This window comes from Lactuca sativa, chromosome 3 (assembly GCF_002870075.4).
Source record: "Lactuca sativa cultivar Salinas chromosome 3, Lsat_Salinas_v11, whole genome shotgun sequence".
Lineage (NCBI taxonomy): Eukaryota > Viridiplantae > Streptophyta > Magnoliopsida > Asterales > Asteraceae > Lactuca > Lactuca sativa.
This window is the reverse complement of record NC_056625.2, coordinates 230,825,845-230,841,849: the sequence shown is the minus strand read 5'-3', so window position 1 is coordinate 230,841,849 and position 16,005 is coordinate 230,825,845. Positions and strand designations below refer to the sequence as shown.

The 16,005-nt window shown below is 38.0% G+C and overlaps 1 pseudogene; it reads right to left on the bottom strand.

Moving 5' to 3' along the window:
* Positions 1-440: 440 nt before the first annotated feature.
* Positions 441-8,876, bottom strand: LOC128132912 (uncharacterized; annotated as a pseudogene).
* Positions 8,877-16,005: the final 7,129 nt, after the last annotated feature.

The following is a 16,005-nucleotide window of genomic DNA, read 5'->3' as shown; positions in this document are numbered from 1 at the left end:
TGCATTGCATCAAAAAGATAAAAACAGATGACAACAAATACAAATAACTATATTCTACTTAAAAAAAAGAACCCAACTCCTAAATCACAAACCTTTTTAAACATACTAGAGACAGGATCCAATCCATGGGGTATTTTTGGAAAATGGTCTGAACATTCTTGACAAATCATCAACCTGCAAGTGAAGGGTGGAAAGGGAAGAAACAAATGTTCACAACCAGTAAGAAATCTAAACACTAGAAGTTTCACAGTGATTGTTGATTCCTATAAACTCAAATGTGAGATGAGAGGCTTGTTCACAACTAGTAAGAAATACTAAGTAGAAAGAAACAAATTGATGATATTACCTGGTCAAGGAGGAAAACGACAAGAAATGGTACATAGAAAAATTATATATTTATTTAGAATTAAATAAAAAAATATAATGATAATAGTTTGATATTAAATTATGCTATCCTTGTGAACATTTGTTCTTGTGTCATTGCATGCCTGCAACACCAATGGTAGAAAAGTTTCATAGTATCTGTAACAAGATATAAAATTATAATTTTTTTAAAATAAAAATACTAAAGTAACAAAAGAATTAAAAAAAGCTTACTTTAGAGCTACATCTCCACAATGCTCTGCCACGTCATCAAATATGCAAATTGCTATTCTTTTCTCCTCAGAGGTCCTATCCTTGCCCTAAATTTAAAATGCAAGTCTTATTTTTAATATTTGTATAAAAACTAAAAAATAAAAAATAATTATTTAAAAAAAATATAATTAATGTTACTCAATACTCACCCAGAATGGCATCAAGTAAGGCAAGAGTTCATCAAAAAGAGGCAGAAATGGGGTCTTGAAAGTCTTGAGTAGAGTACCCAAACAATCACCAACCTAGATTTAACAAAAAAGAAAATATTATGAATAATTTATTAAGATAAACAGATTGATAAAAAATAGATTATATAATATAAGAGCATATACTTGATCAAAAAGTTCTTCCTCTTGTTTGTTTTCTTCTTTCAACATTTCCCCTTCTTCTGCATCAAAGTCCTCTGTTTTGACTCTTTCACCCCTTTCATTTCTTCTTGGTGAGCTGGCAGTGATCACCTATTTGATCTTTTCAACAATGCTTCTAGCTTGATTTTCATCTAAAAGGGGCCCACAAAATTTTTGCACATTCCTTGATTGAATCAATCATACTTGAGCAAATTTCAGTCTCAGGTTCCTAAAAGACAAAATCCAGTAAATAAAGATTCATATGAGCAAACATAAGTCAACAAATAGGGGGAATGACGAAAATAACCTTGTGAAGAGCCTTTACTAAAGCTGGTATGATATAGTCTGACAACGGTTTACATATGACTCATTGCGACCCTGAGATTGCTCCTTTTCAACAGCTAGTTTTGTTGAACGAATAACCTCAGGCATAGCTAAAAAGTCAAAGAAAAAGTCAACACTCAGAAAGAAAATAAAAAAATAACAGTTAAAGTTATCAGGGGTAAAAGAGGTATTTTATTTCACCTGAAACTGCAGCCTTCCTAACTTCTTCATGGAAATAGAATTTAAGAAGTGGTACTAATGTTGGTGCAACCTGTCTTTTATTAAAAAGTTAAGCCAGTTTTTTTCAAATGTGAAAAGACAAGAAAGGGTAAAAGAGGAATTCCATTTCAACTGATCAATCCATGGGAAAAACCCTTCTTTTAATTCATCAGCATAGCAACACCAAAGGGGTAAAATGCTCATTAACTCTCTTATCTCCAAGTGTAGCTTTCTCCTCAAGGACGCTAGTTTTGATCCCTATTCTTTTATCTCCAAGTGTAATACTCTCAATGTTGCAATATCAAAGGGTAAAATGGTCATTAACTCTCATTCAAGCATTTAATTTATTAAAAATCACACTTTTCATCATCAGACTTGTCAATATCATCATCTGAATCATCAACAGAAGTAATTGTAACATCTGGTTTAAGTTGAATAGAATGAAGCAATGGTGGCATCACAACATTCATGTAAGGGAGAAAATCTTGCCCTAGGCACTTGCAGAGTCTTACCCATGCCTACAACAAAAATATATAATTATAAATTTATAATCTTTAACTCAATTTGTTTTAAAAGAGTAAGTTTAATAACAGAAAAAGAAAAGAAGCATACAATTTGCTTTATCGGTTGCATTCATGAGTATAGCTTTCAAGTAAGGCAGAACTGTATCCTAATACTTTTGAAAATGCTCCTGTAAAATCATAAACTATGTGAGAACCAATTTAAAGAAAATAAACAAGTTGGTGAGAGAATATGAAGATGAATAATACCTGAGATGAATCAGCAACAGATGCCAAAGCAGTCAAAGCTCCCTCTTACACCATCTACTTTGGATTCTGGAAATACAAAAATGATTCAGTATTCATATATTCATATCTTTTAAGGTTAGTACAAAATTATTTATACCTGTAAAAGTACAATTAATTTCCCCACAATCCCATCCATGTAAGGTTGTAGAAGTTTTGATGTACAATTTTCACTGAAGTTGAGCACTGCTGAACTCGATTTAGAAATCGATTTAACTTCAAACAAAGGTTCGCTCGTAATTGAATGTGTCACTGATTGGTTCGCAAGTCGACACTTTCGTTCGGAGTTTTGCAATTGAAATCTGAAATCAGTCACACGAATCTGAATCAAAATTCAGATGTTCGTGTTCTTGGCTCGCTGAATTGTCATTAGATTCGTTGTTCACGCTCTCGGAATTAGAGGAAATTACTTTCATTTTCTGGGAATTTAATCGATTCGCAGGTTTGGTAAATATTCTTCGTTCATATCTTTCATGGAGTATGGGATCGGAGGTTCGTAGTTGGTGGTCTAATTTTGACATTCCAAAGTATGAACAGTGCCTGAAAAACACGCATACATGATACAACAATGAAATCCACAAATAAATATCGAAAGATAAAAAAAACATATCATTACTCATTAGTAGTATCTTTACTAACCTGAACTCGTGGATTATGGAAATCATCCATTGTTGAAGCTAGTGTGGAAGAACAAGATGATGATATTGGTTTTGCAAGTCTGTGCCCAAGTCTCTCTCTCTCTCTCTTTCTCTCTCTCTCTCTCTCTCTCTCTCTCTCTCTCTCTCTCTCTCTCTCTTCGGGAGGGTTCAATTTCACCCTTTATTTCCACCGTAGACGCCACCTATTAAGGGTTCGCGGATGATGAATTTATGAAAATGGTGAATTTCCCTTTTCTGTGACCGATGTCATGAACAACATTTGTTACAGCCGCCTTCGATCCTAGATTGTCCTTGAATCTCTCAAGAGTTCGTAGCCCGATAATGATCTCAATTCCGGATCCTTTGAAAGCTTTGTGAACTTCATGATCGGCGTCGTAGATTGAAAGAAATGAGGAGTGGTGATGATATTAGGGTTTTTTTTAGGTATTGATAAGTGAGAGAGAAGAACTATGGAAATAAGGCAGAGGATAAAATGGCGGCCTTTCAAAAATTTGGGATTTTCGTTTCCCCCCAAGCTGCGAAGAAGAAAACGCGCCTTTCATTAAATAAAATATAAAGCGACATCTCTACACGACACTCATTTTAACATAGGTGCCCTCTGTGTTTTTTATTTTTTTATTGGACACTAATTTTAGGGCGCGGAAAAATACGTGTCGTCTATGCTTCATTTTTTAATAAAACGGACATTATTTTTAGGGCGCCCAAAAATGCGTATCGCCAATCACTGCGTGTCATTGTTTGCGTGTCATTAAAGGCTATTTTTCTAGTAGTGGTTCTTTCATTCGTACCTACCTAGTGTACAACCTTCAGTCTTGTAGTTATAACCAAAGTCTCCTAGAGGGAGAGCGAGAGTTTGTGTATAGATCTATACAGGGTTGACAACCCCGCACCTGAGCTGTTCGGTACTGGTAGACTAGGCCAGTCTAGGGTGACAAATGTCTTACCTTACAAGCGACGTCTGAAAAACGTCATGACAGGCAAATCAGTCATATCAAACATGGTTATAACGACTCACATAGAAATTAACTCCACTGTAAAATTTATAGAATATATATATATATATATATATATATATATATATATATATATATATATATATATATATATATATATATATATATATATATTTCTGCAGTTACAATACTATACAAACACCATTTTACGTTCTTAGAGTTTTAAGACTACAACACTTTTACCGACAAAAAATATCGGATTTTCTGGGAAACTTACATTATACATTACCTTCTACTTACAACATAAAATATAGTATGTTTCTTGAATAATATCTTTATATATTTTCAAAACAGAAAACACACATGCTTTAATACAAGATTTGATACAAAACGTTCAAACCATTTTTACAGAAAATATCGAATTATATGACGATTACAAAGTGATACAAACTTTTCATACATATATGCTTATGAACTCACCAACATTATATATGTTGACCATTTTCAAAATAACTTGTATTCTCAGGAAATCATCAAGCGGGTTGATCTTCAAGAACTCATGGAGTTTGTTGTATTTTTGTTATCATCATACACTTATATTTTGGGAATGTAATTTGTAATCAAACACACTGATGTAAACAATGACGGTTGTATTATTGTATGTGTGATGATGATGTTGTCTTGATTCAATTATTTACACCGTGATGATATTACAAGATGAAGTCACCCAACCCCCCGGACGTTTCCGCCGTTCCGGTTCGGGGGTGTGACATCCCATCATTGCTACCATCTGAAAACGGAATGAGCCCTAGCGTTCCTCTAAAACATCTATGAAACCCTCCTTGATCGTGCTGAAGATCACAGGAGTCTGCTCAAGAATAGTGTGGGTAATCTTTGACGAAATGAACTCGTGCATCTGATCATCCAACTGTCCTACTCCAGAACCTGAACCTGAACCCTTACCAGCACCATAACCACTACGAGGTATTCCTCAAGTGACCACCATACTAAGAATAGACCATTAAAACTATAAGAACACACACATATATAAACATTGAGGGATCCCATCTACAAGCTTCTTAGTATTATCACAACTTTCCTTGACTCATGTACGGATCCTCTGCTTTCAGTAGTATGGGTCCATACTACCTTCCACATATATTCGTACTTTCCTCAAGGATTGCTTCGAATCCTCCAAGTCACTCCCTTATCCATACGTACAATCCTCAACAAGACAAGGCTCCTAGCACTAAATCTCTTCCTAGGTTTTCCTAGGGAACTACCACACTACTCCTCGCCATCAGCTACCGAAGGAACCCCCTAACACCCTCTAACTAGCTCACGAATACAATTAAATATCATCGACACCAAATAACTCTTCGAATGAAAGGTCTCACACTAGAACGGTTGGACTCAAACAAGAGCTGCGCAATAGAGTTAAAACCGAAACTTCTAAAATTATTTAGTCTCAATAATATGTAACTTAGCATATTCACTTACTAGTTAGCCGAAGTTACAGGGAACTCCTAAAAGCACAAAGCAAGCAACATTGAAGAATCGAGTAATCAGAAGAATCGTAACCTAAACAGGGCATCCTATCACTGATTGATCAGTACTAGCATGCAAGCCACAAGATCATATAGTAGGCATACAAAAACATCTCTCCTAGAATTCTATCATGCAAATCCTAAGTAGATGCTTAGCCCTAAAATAGCATGTGATTCACAAACTCACAAATCTAAGCATATCATAAAACAAGTATGGGTATTTTAGGAAAACTTTCTTGAGCTTGGTCGATTGCATGCACCACACTCCTTTTCTTTTATTAGAAAACTCTTTTATCAAACATTTCCTTTTGAAAAATCTACCAAACCCTCAATTTGAGTTTAGACACACCTGAGATTATGCCTGAATCCCTCAAACCAAGGCTCTGATACCAACTTATAATGTCGCAAAAATCAAAACCAAAATGATGAGAATAAAACTCATATCGATTAGATCTTTTACAGGTAAAGGATGAAGATCAAACAAAACAAACACAATAATATGATGAACACATAATAGAATCAACAATGTGCTTATGATTCAAATATAGTCACGCCTCAGCAGAGCTCGATGAAGAACTTCCACTGTAGAGGCGAGCTAGGGTTTACAAAAACTCAATGAGAAAAATAATTAAAAGCGTTAACTACAAAGACTGCATGCATGCAACTTAAATACTAAACCCTAGAATAAAACATTCATGGTTGGACAGGACCAAACCGGCAACCAAAAATGGGCTAAGGACCGAGTCCATGACGCAACACTATAAGCCCAACAATCTCCCCCTTTGCGTCAAATGAGGTGAGAGATCACTTTCTTTGAGTTGGCATCACAGTTTTTACCACCTTGAACAACCGAGGGATGATAGCAAGAAGAGTCTACCGAAATTGAATGTACCATCTCAGCATATCAGTAAACATCTTCTTGTCGGCTGCAATGTTCTGATCACACCTCTGAATAATCTCCAAAATGTGCTCCAAGCAAGCAGTTGAGAAGAGGTGTTTGTCAACAAGAGCGAACATGCATTTCTGTCCTTCGCCTATGATGAACATCATGGTGTGGTACTTCGAATCAATCTTGCCCTTGACCATTGTATTAACATTACCTGCTCTGCCCATAGTTTTGATCGTGGTTCGCTTGTGAATGGCAGAGGCAATCTCTTGGTCCGTCTTCGCTACCTAGTGAATTTCACATTAACAAACTTCCCTGGTAAATAGGGCTTCAGAACCTTGACAATTGTAATTTTCTTCGAACTTCAGGTCAAGTACTGGGGTTGAACAAACTCTAGGTTAAATTCCAATAGTTCCCGATCCACCTTCGGGTCTGGAGATGGGATGGCAACAGTCGAGTTGAAGCAGTGAAAGATGAAGGCCTTTCGCGTGATCAGCATGTCAAACTATGCATCCTTGTAGTTGTCAAGCCTGAACGACATCACAGGATCAAGCCAATGTGTGCTTGGCTCATCAGTGGCACAACTTTGAAGCCAATCAAGAGTCCATTCAGGAAAAATAGACTTTTTCTTTTCCAGGAGCTCCTTTTCCTTTTGCTACTGCTCCAGCTCAACCTTTTGTTTCTTAAACCTTTCTTCAAGCTCTTTATCAGAAGGTTTTGTTTTCTGAAAAGGCTATTCAGGACTTTCACCATAAACATCTCCCTCATTATCAGTGTCATCCTCCCCAATTTTCTTCTTCTTCTTGTCTCTATTACTGACCGAAGCTTCATTATCCTTCGGTTCAGCAGTTGGTTTCGATTCAGGAGGAGGTTGAGTTTTTGCTGACTTCTCTCCCCCTTGTTTCGGCTGGACGCCAGTCACCGGAACACCCTCGATACGACTAAGAATGTCCAGCGCAGGTTGAAGTTTGTCAGCCAAATGCCTGCGAATGGTGATGGTAATGATGGGATCATGGGCTTCAAGAAGGTGAAGTAAGATGGAGTGAACAATAGCAGCAGAGCTTCGTATAACCTCCCTCTCAGACTTCAAGTCATTGAGTTCAGCTGTTGCAGTATGAAATTTGAGATTCTGCATCTTCAACTGAGAGGTTCTTTTGTCGAGTTCATCCATGATGCGATTTTCAACTGCCAACTCTTCCTCCAATTGAGTCAATCGATCATTGACATTGTCGTGCAGAGTGACATTGGCTGCCTCGATTGCTTGACGAGCAACTTCAAGGTTGGACCGTTCAGCTTGAAGAGGACGCTGAAGGTTATCAAACGAAGCGTTCACAGTTTGAGAATTTTTCTAAGTTGCCGCCTGCAATGAATCCAAAAATAAGCGAGCCTCAGAAATTAGTTTATCGACTTTTGTGGTCGCTTCTTTGCCCTCCTTTGTGGAAGCCTCAACAATGAGTGAGGCTTTTTGGCATTGTGAGGTGGAGGCGTCTATAGCCTTAGCTGCAGTAGAAAGGGAGGCATTGTGTTCTTGGACTATAGAGGAGAACAAAGCCTTTAAAGCAGCATCAGAATAAGCCCCAGATGAAGAGGAGGAAAGCAGTTGATCGAGTTTGTCGTGGACCGCTTTGAGATGACCGGTTCATCGTCCTCTTCATCACTCTGTACACGGTAAGGACTGAAATAAGTCGAATCAAATTCCAAGTCCTCACCGCCTAGAACTGGGGTGGTGTGAGTAGATGGTATAGGTGATAAGGGTTTGGTAGTGGCAGGAGGTTCGGTTGTTACTGGTGGTTCAGTTGTAACAGGTGGGGTGGGAGCTGTAGAATGAGGCCCTGTAGTAGTGGTGGTAGTGGTTGTGTCTGTGAAGATTGGATTAGGGTTGGGAGTAGTGGTTGATGGTTGAGAAGTAGGGATAGGAAATATTGGTGGGATGGATACTGGGATAGTAACAGGTGGAGGAGAAGGAGGTGGGGAGCAAACTGGAATTTCTGGGGTACGCGAGTGAGGCAGGGTATCACCACGACCCGAAGCCTCATCGTTAGAGCTTTCGCTTTCAGATTCTGAAGGTGGAGCAAATTTATGTTTGGGAGGAACATACTCTGAGTCTGAATCGCTTGAAGATTGGAGTATGAGTCTCCGAGCGGGCTTCTTCTGCTTCTTTGGCTGAGGCTGTGATGGAGCAGCCTTGTCAGACTTTCGCTTCTTAGGGGTTTGCCCCTTGGTTGTTTTAGTAACCTTCGTCTCCTTATGAGTCTCAGTTTTCTTTCCCCTTTTTGCTGGCTTGTCAGCCGCGTCAATGGAGCGAACCATGGCTGGCATGAGCTCCCTTGGACCCGAAGAAGGAATCTTCTTATATTGTTGCAAGACATTACTTGCTGCAGACACACAGACAAGCATGGTGTCAGGAATGGATCCAATGAAGGAGTACTTGGTGGTATCTGTGACGATTATCTTGGTTGTGTGAAAGGTGCTGATGGAGGAGAGAAGAGAATCCGCCATGATTGGAACGTGAAGACGATCCATTGCCCACTTGGTGATGATTGAATAGTACCTGCCACACGATATTTCTGAATGTCTTGAGGAAGAGTACAAGCTTGGGACTAATTGTTGCCAGATGATCGACCCATAGTCCAGATCTATCCCTTGATATAGACCGTACAGCACAGCCATGAATGACTTGCTTGCTCCATCTGAGCCGGTGCTTCGCTCAGAGAGTCCTTTGAACAGTAGAGTAAATAGGACATTCCATTGAGGAGAAAGGCAGGACTTCTTGAACTTGGTTATGGTGGTTAGGGTTTTAGTGTACCCCATTTGATAAAACCTTGAGAAGAGCTGACCAGTAGTGATCGATTCAGGGTTTACCAAGTTTGGTTCTTGAGAGAGACCAATTAGGGCACAGAAGCGGTTCTTGGAGATGGAAGTCTTCTCGTTGTGGATTTCAAAGTGAATCCTTTCAGTAGCTTTGTCGTAGTAAGCAGTGGAGTAGATGAGTGAGAGGCAGGACATGGGAACGACTTCGACTTTGGTCAGAGCATCGACAAGAGGCGAGTATTTGAGACACTCGACGACATAGAGCATGTAGGGTTCATAGATGAAGGGAGTAAGATCGATGATCAGGTTTTGTTTAGGTTTGATGGTAAGAAGGGTTTGGTGTACAGAGGTATCATGAACTGAAGAAGAGTCTGCCATTGTAGAAGCTTGGAGAAGAAGATGATCAGTAAGAGGAATCGCCTTTGTTCTTTGAGAGAGTTTTGTAAGTGATAAAAGGGTAAAGTGGAGCGTGCCTTATCCTTTTATACGTACTAGTAGGAGAGAGAAAAATCCGACTGATATCTAGGATTTATTTGATAATTGCGCCTGATTTGATGGATGAATACCCTGTTGGGATTAAAAATCTAATTGTGATTTGAAGAAAAAGATGCGGAAAATAAGAACAAACACAAATAAAGAAGATTTGTCGAATGATCACTCAATTTATTCAAAACATGAGGAATAAATTACACTTTCAACATAGACTAAAGAATCTAACAATACATAAGAAACCTCACGTGGCAGCTACATTTTGCCTCACTCTTAACCCTAATAATGAATAATACATGACTATTTATAGGGAAAAGACAAGTCTTGGGCTTTTAACCTACACTTCAACAAAGGGGCCCATTGCCATCATCCATGGAGTGCTTTGAAACCCTACAATCTCCCCCTCAAAGTATGGAATGGATGACAATGCTTTAACCTCCAAAACAAGCATCTAGCTAATAAAAAGATCTTGTAACGAGGAATAGATGAAGCAATCCATGAATCTTGATTCTTCAATAGTCTTCAAACACGGGCTCTAGATATATAAATCAAGCACTGAAGTAATGTCTGTAAACTTCATTATCGAATGTAATCCCAAAAAATCTTCATGAAAACCAAACCCGCCATAAAAACCTACTTCAGAACAAAGAAACTGCATCACTTCTTGTCTTTGAAGAGCTCCCCCTCCAAGTCACAATGATCTTCAAATAAGCTAATGATATAAGCCATCAAAAAAATATCATGTAACAACCCAAACTTTAAGATTTGTAATGCCACTTGATCGAGAAAATACTAGAAGTCGGAGATATAACAAGTCCTTAGCAGAGCTAGATAAAGAACTTCCATTGTAAAGGATACTTCTCTGTAAAAGTTTTAGCAGAGCTCGATGAAGAACTTCCACTGTAAAAGCTACCTTCATAATTCTACCACAAGCTTTATCAAAAATCTTCAACTTTGAGAAGTCACAAATCCAATTTCGAATGACCATACCAAATTCTCCCCCGATTTATAATCGAAACCGTTATTATAAAGTCTTCTTATGGTCATGAGAATGATCTTGAATAGATAAAAATTACTATGCTCCCCCGTGACAAAATGATATTTACAATAAAGTACAAAATCCGTAAAAAGTTGTGAAAATTGGACGTTATCACGAAAAACGACTTTCCGAACCGCCAAGACTTGATGGAATCATTATTTTTCTGTTCATGGAAAAAATATGTGCGTTAAAAATTCCAAAACTGTTCACCGGCCCTCAAAGTAGTAAACGTTTCTGAATATTGGGCCGACACTGTCACTTTCAAGAAACTTAGGGGCTAAAATTGTAATCATGCACCAATAAACCCCTTTATTTGAAGCAAAAACTAGAAATGATCCAAAAATACCAATCTATGAAAACAACAGGGACCAAAAATGCCTATTTGCTGAAGTTGCATGGACCTTGATGGAACATTAGTCATCTTCATCCCCAATATATGCGATTGATAAAAGAAGAAACGATACCACCATGATTTGTTCAATCGGTCTAAGCACAAGCAACTAAAACCAAGTTCGGTCCAAGATGCTTGATACAAAAACCATGTTCGGTCCGAAATCCAATAGTGCCATTGTTCATTCCAAGCGCTTTTGTTCCAAGTGCTACCAACCGAACTCAAGTTGATTCCCAGTTCGTTCAAGTCCACTGATACAAAAGTGAAACCGAGCATCACGATGCGAACAAGGAACGAAACCTTAGCCGAGCCGAATGTAACGCCCGCAAATCCGGGCTAGTCAAATTAGAGGCATTAAGGGTCGAAAACGACTTTTCGACAAAAGATTATTTAGAATAAATAATCTTAACCAAGTTGTAGAGTATGTTACAAGGTTTTCGTACATATAAAGAACGCCGAAATCCGAGTTATAACGAAGAAGTTATGACCCGTTGAAGTTTCGCGACGGAACCGGCACGATACCGGGAAGCGTAAATAGTGAATTTACGATAGAGCGAGATTTAGCCTTAGCGATCTAAACGAAAGTCGTAGAATATGTTAAACTAAGAACATCGATGAAAAGAACGCCCAAATCTGACTTCGTATGAGGAAGTTATGATTTTTCTAAGATTTAGCATAGCAGTGCACAGCCCGAAATCTGAATTTTAGATCGGTCGATTTTTAGCCGACGGGATCTAAATGAAAGTTGTAGTACTCGTAAATACCAACGCGTGGATATAAAGAACGTCGATAATAGAGCTCGTATGCAAAAGTTATGGACGAAGCTTAGTCCCTACTTTTCGAGCGCGGCGAATTTGATACAGTTTTGTAAATACGAGATAGAATGAGAATTAGCCAACGAGGTCTAAATAAGAGTTGAAGATCTCATTAATAGGATCTCAACGGTAAAAAGACAGACAAAAATGGAGCTCGTATGCGAAAGTTATGGACGAAGCTTAGTCCCTACTTTTCGAGCGCGGCGAATTTGATACAGTTTTGTAAATCCGAGATAGAATGAGAATTAGCCAACGAGGTCTAAATGAAAGTTGAATATCTCATTAATAGGAACTCAACAGTAAAAATACAGACAAAAACGGAGCTCGTATGCAAAAGTTACGGACGAAGCTTGGAGACTACTTTACTATACACTTCCTATAAATACAATGGTGAACTCCTCATATTTTCTTCACACCATAAGCCTTTCTTTCTCTCTCTAACTTCTCTCTAGCCTCCCTAAACCCCTCCCAAGTCTAGGGAACCTCCCTATGACGAGAAGAAAGCCCCGGAGCGCCCGACGGCTCCGAGAAGAAAAGCTTTCGGCTCGGAAACGCTGCTCCAGCGAAGCCCGATTTTTAATAAAAACCCGCTGTAAGTGAGCTACGCCTATAGTATATTTAATATAGATTTTATTTAATTATAGTAACATTGTTAGGACCTTAAAATAATTATTTAGGTTATTATTATGAGTTATATTGAGTGTTATTTAACGCTTATATAATAGTAATAATAGCTAGACTATTAAATTAGTCTCGTCAAGCGTTAGACTAAACTCTAGTGGTAATGATACTAGGTTTCGTCAAGGGATAATTGTTTTAAGAGTAACGAAGTTGTCACAACTGGAAATTTTGTGTCATGTAATCTATACATTCAAGCTAATGTGAATCAAAAACTTCAATCAAATACATTATACTAGTGCTACAAATAGTCATCAAACAATTGGAAACTTTAGAAGTTCTTGTTTAAGTCCATTTTGGGCTAGAACTCCCTTATTGGATCCAAATGGACCAATAAGCTTCCAAATAGACTATCATGGGCTTAGAATCCTAATTGGGCTCTAATTGAACCCACACTTATTTATCTCAATATTTTGGGCCATATTGGGTCTAGAATGAAATAAATCACAAGCTTGGATCCATAATTTAACCTAGCCTAGCTTAATAAAGCATAAAAATCACAATTTTATTTTATAAGGCCAATAAGCACCCAAACTACCTCAAATATTGGGCTTAAGGGCAAAAAGCCCAAAAATCTTTTTTTTCTCTTCCCATTCTCGGCCCAAGGCCCAAACCCAAAGAAAAATGGAAGTGTTGACTTTGGATGCCACCTCACTTTTACCCAAAGGATATCCATGCATTGTATCTCATTTTTCCATGCAAGTATCACTTCAAAGATCACCTCACTTCTTCCTCTCTCTCACTCTCGGCCATACACACACACACCACAAAAATCTCTCAACTCTCTCTCAAGAATACTCAAGAACATCCCTCCCTCTCCACTCAAAAATCTCGAGTTCTAGGAAGCATTCAAGAGGAAATCTCCACAAAATTCTTCATCCAAGGTAAGATTATGCATAGATCTATGCTTTAAATTCTTTTTGTTATCAAAATCCTTTCCTAAACTATGCAAAAATCGTGATCTTGCACCCTAGAACCATCTCAAACTCGAGATCTACCAAGGAAAGGTGCTAAGGCCAAAAATCACCAAGTTTTCTTCCATCTTTTCTTCCAAAAACCGAAACCACACCCAAGGTGAGCTTCATACCCCCTATTTTCTGTTTTTATGAGTTTTGTGGGGGGAGGGGGGGGGGAATACAAGTGAAAGTGTAGATCTATATGTGTTTATATGCCTTGTATGATTTCCATGCTTATATGTATGCTTTTATGTGTTTTAATGTTGGATCTAGCCATAAAACTCCTCAAAACCGAGATATAACTTATGTTATATGATTTTAGCATGAAATGTATTTCTACATACAAAGTGTTTCAAGAAAGATAGCTAAATGGTTTAGTAACAATTTTCTTTAAGCTAAAAACACAAATTTTGGGCCAAAAATGTGAAAAATACAAAATTAAGGGCCCAAATTGACATTTCCCAGATTCTGATGGATGAAGTGTGCCAAAACAGTTTCCATAAAACTATTTCTGGAATTATACTCAATTAGAGGATTAAAAACATGAATTTCAAGCTTAATGGGCTAAAAATGAAAATTTCGGCCCAATGAGGCCCATTATGCGAATTTTCCTGTTTTGGAGGGCTAAAACTGTGATTTTCTGTAAAACAGTGGACCATAAGTGATCCAAGTCCTTTTCAAAGGTTTAAAATGATTTTTAAATTTAAAAAGGACCAAAGTTGCAAAAATTTTACAATTTGGGCCAAAATTGTCAAAATTGCGAAAAGAAGGGTATTAACCGAGAAAACTGAAATTTCAGGGACTTAAGCTGTTTTCTATGAAAAATATGCTGGAAAATGTTTATTTCAATAATTTTTGGTGTTAAAATGTCAAGAAAATTGATTTAAGGACCAAACCGGAAAATATTCTAAATAAAGGGTTGAAAAAGTAAATTTTACAAATGAGGAGGGGCTGAAAACAGAAAATTTTCATGACTAATTCAATACATACAATTTGACCAAGTAATGGTAATACAACTATCGACAAAATACAATACACTACAACACCAAAAGTCGTTGTTAAACGAATTGGTTCGGTCTCGAACCAATAAAAATTCGAAACCACTAACACAACGATACTATGATACTACAATGCTATGATTCATACAAATGACGATTCGGAATTCATTATACATGTGCACAGATGTCTACGCACTATCTTTGGGCCCCACAAGTGTAAAATCTTGTTCGTTGAGCCTAGCTAGCCCGACGACCTGATCTTAAGGCCCAAAGACTTCATCTTACGAAGTGTTGGGTTTTACCAATTCGACACGACGTAACCGGACTTTCAATGGCTGTAGACTACTGGTCCCAAAGGGTCCTTTAGTGTCGCTAGTAGAGTCTGCCTTTTTGCGAGGCGGGTCTGGGACCCCTCGTACCTTTTTATCCCCAACCGGCTAATGGAGTCGTCGAGGCCTTCGTGCCCTCCTTCTCTTCGGATGTGGGACTACAGGACGGTTGGATAACGTGATTAGTACGGACGACGCCTTCGGGGTCGTTAGTATTGCTATAGACTAGTCGTTTGTGTAACGCGTGTTTGTAGCGGATAATCATGCTCAAAAATAATCCAATGTCGTCTGGAATGATAACTTCATGCGTTGCAATGGTTTCAAGAAATTTCATGGAATTCAAAGAATTAGGAAAACATCGGGTTTTCCTAGGGTTTTCAATACATACAATTTCAGAATACATACGATTTCAACGAACAATATTTTACAAGTATAGAAAACAAACAAGCATACTTATGGATCTTCACACCTTTTTGACTATACTATTTTCAGAAAATATCGGATTTTCTGGCGGTTTTCAAACGACGCGAAACATTGTTTTTTTTAAATACAACTTATGAACTCACCAACATTTCATATGTTGACGTTTTTCAAAATACTTGTATTCTCAGGGAACCAGTGAATCAAAGGAAATCGTATTTCAGTGATGGCTTGCAGTTTATTTATGTATGAATCGAACAAATTATTGTGGAATGTAATGTTTAAACAATGTATTTCATGTAAACTGTACTGGTTGTACAATACTAATGCATGGTGACGAATGTTGTTATGTTTCATATATATTCAATGTTATGGTATTCAATTGAGTCACGACAGCCCCCGGACGTTTCCGCCGTCTAGTTCGGGGGTGTGACAGGTTGATATCAGAGCTTTGTTTATAGTGAACTAGCATGTCGAGCCATACATTGATATGCAACTATAAACCAAAAAGAGGGACTAACATAACTCTGAACAAAACAAGTAAATAAAACACACTTGCTTGCAGTAGGGATAAGGACCTAACGCCGAATCAAACACAATAATGCTGGTATCTCGGTTAATTCGGGACTGTTCTTAGTGATACCAGGGAGTGAATGTAGCCTGATCAACTACATTCTCTCCAAGGTAAAACTAACACACGTC